This window comes from Oncorhynchus tshawytscha, linkage group LG07 (genome assembly GCF_018296145.1).
Source record: "Oncorhynchus tshawytscha isolate Ot180627B linkage group LG07, Otsh_v2.0, whole genome shotgun sequence".
Taxonomy (NCBI): Eukaryota; Metazoa; Chordata; class Actinopteri; order Salmoniformes; family Salmonidae; genus Oncorhynchus; species Oncorhynchus tshawytscha.
In genome coordinates this window covers 10,140,638-10,146,637 of record NC_056435.1, presented here as the reverse complement: position 1 = coordinate 10,146,637, position 6,000 = coordinate 10,140,638, and the positions used below count along the sequence as shown (strand labels likewise).

At 42.0% G+C, this 6,000-nt stretch overlaps 1 protein-coding gene across 2 annotated transcripts in view; it reads left to right on the top strand.

Moving 5' to 3' along the window:
* The window catches only part of LOC112253897 (signal transducer and activator of transcription 1-alpha/beta), a 35,981-nt gene that overhangs the window by 8,263 nt on the left and 21,718 nt on the right, over positions 1 to 6,000 (top strand). The window lies entirely within an intron of this gene.

The following is a 6,000-nucleotide window of genomic DNA, read 5'->3' as shown; positions in this document are numbered from 1 at the left end:
AGTGGGTGTTTTGTTTGTTTTGGCAATGTACTATTTTTATTGGGGTGGATTAAGTTAGTTTCACTATTATATATATATATATATGTATGTATGTATGTATGTATGTATGTATGTATGTATGTATGTATGTATGTATGTATGTATGTATGTATGTATGTATGTATGTATGTATGTATGTATGTATGTATGTATGTATGTATGTACAGTTGAAGTCGGAAGTTTACATACACCTTAGCCAAATACATTTAAACTCAGTTTTTCACAATTCCTGACATTTAATCCTTAAAAGTTCAAATTCACTGTCTTGGGTCAGTTAGGATCACCACTTTATTTTAAGAATGTGAAATGTCAGAAAAATAGTAGAGAGTGATTTATTTCAGCTTTCATTTCTTTCATCACATTCCCAGTGAGTCAGAAGTTTACATACACTCAATTAATTTGGTAGCGTTGCCTTTAAATTGTTTAACTTGGGTCAAATGTTTCAGGTAGCCTTCCACAAGCTTCCCACAGTTAATTGGGTGAATTTTGATCCATTCCTCCTGACAGAGTTGGTGTAACTGAGTCAGGTTTGTAGGCCTCCTTGCTCGCACATACCTTTTCAGTTCTGCCCACAAATGTTCTATCGGATTGAGGTCAGGGCTTTGTGATGGCCACTCCAATACCTTGACGTTGTTGTCCTTTTGCCACAACTTTGGAAGTATGCTTGGGGTCATTGTCCACAGGAAGACCCATTTGCGACCAAGCTTTAACTTCCTGACTGATGTCTTGAGATGTTGCTTCAATATATCCACATAATCTTCCTCCCTCATGATGCCATCTATTTTGTGAAGTGCACCAGTCCCTCCTGCAGCAAAGCACCCCCACAACATGATGCTGCCACCCCCGTACTTCTCGGATGGGATGGTGATCTTCGGCTTGCAAGCCTCCCCCTTTTTCCTCCAAACATAACAAGGGTCATTATGGTCAACATTTCTATTTTTGTTTCATCAGACCAGAGGACATTTCTCCAAAAAGTATGATCTTTGTCCCCATGTGCAGTTGCAAACCGTAGTCTGGCTTTTTTATGGCGGTTTTGGAGCAGTGGCTTCTTCTTTGCTGAGCGGCCTTTCAGGTTATGTCGATATAGGACTCGTTTTACTGTGGATATAGATACTTTTGTACCTGTTTCCTCCAGCATCTTCACAATGTCTTTTGCTGTTGTTCTGGGATTGATTTGCACTTTTAGCACCAAAGTACGTTAATCTCTAGGAGACAGAACACATCTACTTCCTGAGCGGTATGATGGCTGCGTGGTCCCATGGTGTTTATACTTGTGAACTATTGTTTGTACAGATGAACGTGGTACCTTCATGCGTTTGGAAATTGCTCCCAAGGATGAACCAGACTTGTGGAGGTCTACACTTTTCTTTCTGAGGTCTTGGCTAATTTCTTTAGATTTTCCCATGATGTCAAGCAAAGAGGCACTGAGTTTGAAGGTAGACCTTGAAATACATCCACAGGTACACCTCCAATTATGTCAATCCGAAGCTTCTAAAGCCATGAACTAATTTTCTGGAATTTTCCAAGGCCACATATCTTATTTTCATAGTGTATGTAAACTTCTGACCCACTGGAATTGTGATACAGTGAATTATAAGTGAAATAATCTGTCTTTAAACAATTGTTGGAAAAGTGACTTGTGTCATGCACAGTAGATGTTGATGTCCTAACCGACTAGCCAAAACTATAGTTTGTTAACAAGAAATGTGTGGAGTGGTTGAAAAACAAGTTTTAATCACTCCAACCTAAGTAAAGTGACTGTGTACATAATAGACAGCGATTAGCAGCGGGTGGGGGGGGGGGACTTTCCACTTGGCGCTCTGGTACCACTTGCCGGGGGTGGCTGGAGTCTTTGGCAATTTTTAGGGGCTTCCTCTGACACCGCCTGATATAGAGTTCTTGGATGGCAGGAAGCTTGGCCCCAGTGATGTATTCACTACCCTCTGTAGCGCCTTGCGGTCAGAGGCCGGGCAGTTGCCATGCCAGGCAGTGATGCAACCAGTCAGCATGCCTTCGATTGTGCAGAAATATAACTCTTTGAGGATCTGAGGGCCCATGCAAAATCTGGGGCGGCAGGGTAGCCTAGTGGTTAGAGCGTTGGACTAGTAACTGAAAGGTTGCAAGTTCATATCCCCGAGCTGACAAGGTACAAATCTGTCGTTCTGCCCCTGAACAGGCAGTTAACCCACTGTTCCTAGGCCGTCATTGAAAATAAGAATTTGTTCTTAACTGACTTGCCTAGTTAAATAAAGGTAAAATAAAATAAAAATCTTTTCAGTCTCCTGAGGGGGAATAGGCATTGTCGTGCCTTCTTCACGACTGTCTTGGTGTGTTTGGACCAAGATAGTTTGTTGGTGATATGGACACCAAGGAACTTGAAGCTTTCAACCTGCTCCACTACAGCCCCGTCAACGAGAATGGGGGCGTGCTCTGCCCTCCTTTTCCTGTAGTCCACGATAATCACCTTTGTCTTGATCACGTTGAGGGAGAGGTTGTTGTCCTGGCACCACACTGCCATGTCTCTGACCTCCTCCCTATAAGCTGTCATGTCGGTGATCAGGCCTATAACCGTTGTGCCATTGGCAAACTTAATGGTGTTGGTGTCGTGCTTGGCCAAGCAGTCATGGGTGAACAGGGAGTACAGGAGGGGACTTTGCACACACCCCTGAGGGAACCCGCATTGAGGATCAGTGTGGCGGATGTGTTGTTGCCTACCCTTACCACCTGGGGGCAGCCCATCAGGAAGTCCAGGATCCAGTTGCAGAGGGAGGTGTTTAGTCCCAGAGTCCTTAGCTTAGTGATCAGCTTTGAGGGCACTATGATGTTGGATGTGTTGGAATATAAGGTATGGAGAATGACAAAGATAAGAGATAAGAGAGAATGTCAAAGAGCATATAGGATTATAGAAAAAGCAGTTTGGAAATGAATGTTTGAGTTTCAAATACTGAATGTTCAGTGAATGTGAGTATATTTAGGTGGTTTAAATTATTAACTTTCCTACGTTCCTTCTAAAAGTTGACCGTGCCAAAATCTAGTGTGAGACATGTTTTCCATAATGTACGTTTCATGCATATACATTTGAACGAAGCACATTATCACAAATAGCTTTTCACCATTTATTGACTATGGAGACAAGTAGCAAAGGTGGCTTAGGGAGGGTCTGAAGTATGTAAATATAGTGTAACCTACCAATCAATGTAGGCTATATCAAGTACCGTGGAGGAAACAATCTTACAATGTTGCAGTCCAGAAATGAGAACTTTACCATCTATGCCAGAAGCCTGACCCTCTGATCGAGACTGTAGAACTGTCATCAGTGCATGATTCACTATTCCCCCTTTTCTGTTAGAGCATTTGTGTGCCCAGGCCCCATAGACATAAAGATCCCACACTGGTCACTAATGTAGCTAAACGATGTAGAGAGAGTTTGAGTTTGAGTTTATTTTTATAGGGACAGTGCACATTAATCAACGTTTCAGTAAAAGTGCCGGTTTTAGCCAGCCGGCTAATTTTCAACCGCAGTGCATAGTGAATCATGCACTGATGACAGTTCTACAGTCTCGATCAGAGGGTCCCTGGGCAGGTTATTAAAAACAATTACAATATAGACAATAGCAACATAGAACAAGCAAGACATAGCAACATAGGACAAGCAAGACATAGCATACAGACAGAGCAACATAGGACAAGCAAGACGTAGCATACAGACAGAGCAACATATGAGCTGCCATATGTCTGGGTTTTCTGTTTAACAAAAATATTGAGTGGAGGGGGAGCCAGGCCATTAAGGATCTTGAATACAAGACATGCGTCGGTGTATTGCACAAGATTTTCCCAACTCAAGAGCTCATGCTTTCTAAGGATGTGACAATGATGATGGCTATTGGGCTTCCTATCAAGCACTTTGAGAGCCTGTTTGTAAACAGACTGAATAGGTTTTAATGTTGTACAGCAAGCTTGGGCCCAACTAGTCAAGCAGTATGTTAAGTGGGGAGTATCATAGATTTGAAGTACAGTTTTGCTACCTCTGTAGTCAAACAATTTCGTATAAATCGGAAATTAGCTAGGTTGAATTTGGTTATTTGAATTACCTTTTTCACATGCTTTTTAAAAGAGAGGTTGGAATCAAGTATGATGCCAAGGTACTTAAAATCGGATACCACCTGGAGCTTCTCCCCTGACACATAGACATCTGGCTCAGTAGCATCTGTTGCCCTCTTTGTGAAGAACATGCAAACAGTTTTTTTCACATTGAGATGCAGACACGAGTCACTGAGCCACTTTGTAACCTGGACCATTACAGTAGTGAGTTCTTGTGCAGCTTGTTGTTTGCTCTTTGCATGCACATATATCACTGTATCATCTGCATACATTTGAACTTCAGACCCAGTACAGACAGAAGGCAGATCATTAATGTACAGGCTGAACAGGAGGGGCCCCAGTATTGACCCTTGGGGCACGCCCACATCATAGCTATGAGTGGGCGACAGCTCATTGCTCACTCTGACACACTGAGTTCTGCCTTCAAGGTATGATTTCATCCATCTCAAGAGACAAGTACCTTAGCAGAATGCAATCTAAAGCTTGTGTGGCCTAGAGACGAGAACTCTACCATCTATGGCAAAAACCTGGGCTGCTGACGAGAACAATATAATTCTCCCCACTGTATGTTACAATAGTAAAATAATCGGTTTGTCATGTGTTAAACGGATTCTACATTGAATTTAGTCTTCGAAATGCTCAAACAAGAATGGGTATCTGTAGTGGGTGTTCTTCAACTCTAAAATGCCCTAGACTGTCCATGACCAAATCCACCAGGAAAAGACAACAGGCAAATGGATATGTGGTCCCAATGTCAAAATACTGACAGCAGGGCTAGTTCAAACTGCAGTAGGAGGGTTCTCCTCACAGGTCCGTGAATCAGCCCATGCTTGGTGAATAGCACTTGGTTGATCTCTGGGAGCAGGACACAGGACCGCTGAATAGATAATGTGAGACAGAAGTGAGAGTCCAGAATGAATCAAATAAATCATCACAGCAAAATAGTGTATTTTGTGAGCTAGAAAATTAACAGTCTGAGGCAGGGTGCTCTGCAATCATCTTAATCCAATTATTGACAGGGATAATGTGGCATTTCGTATTTGTCAGTATGAGTTGAATTAGTGGGTCCTGCCTTGATGACAGTATTATATGTACAATACTTGTCCAATAGATTTTTGTAGTCTTAAATTATTACTTTGAATTATTACTCCCGGAATGACATGCTAACGAGTGATACGGCTACTGTATTTGCTCTTGCTAGCTAGAAACATTATGTACTTATTAGCAAGCTAGCTACATTACTAAAGGTTGCTGTGTTCTATGTTGGGAGTCGTTTTACAGCTGGCATTGATGGTATCATGTTTCTATAACTATAAATAGTTTAAAATAAATGTAATTTTTTTTACCTGAGAGCAGTTTGTCGGGCGAAGATTGCTCTCGAGATGTCACCAGCTGTCTACTACCTTAGATACGGATAACGTGATCAGCAGAGATAGTACTATGGATAGTGCACAAGTTTTGAGTTTAGTACTCTGCGGATTGCCGGTCCAGCTAGCGAACATAAACGTACGTATTTAAATGTTTGTGTTCAGAATAAATAAATACACACTATGTAAAAACCAGCTCCTTCCTCGAAAGAGATAGATTGTCTCGAAAACTAAAGCAGATCCTGTAGCTTGCTACGTCCCATCACTTAAAGGGGTCCGGAAGGACCTTTAACTCGATTAAAACTATGGAACATGCTAACATCTCTGTTGACGAGTCTGCGATATGTAAAACACTAGACAAGAGTGGTGTTCATGGGAGGACACCTCAGAAGAAATCACTGCTGTCAAAAAAAACATTGCTGCACATCTGAAGTTCGCAAAAGAGCACCTGGATGTTCCACAGCGCTTCTGGCAAAATATTATGTGGACAGAT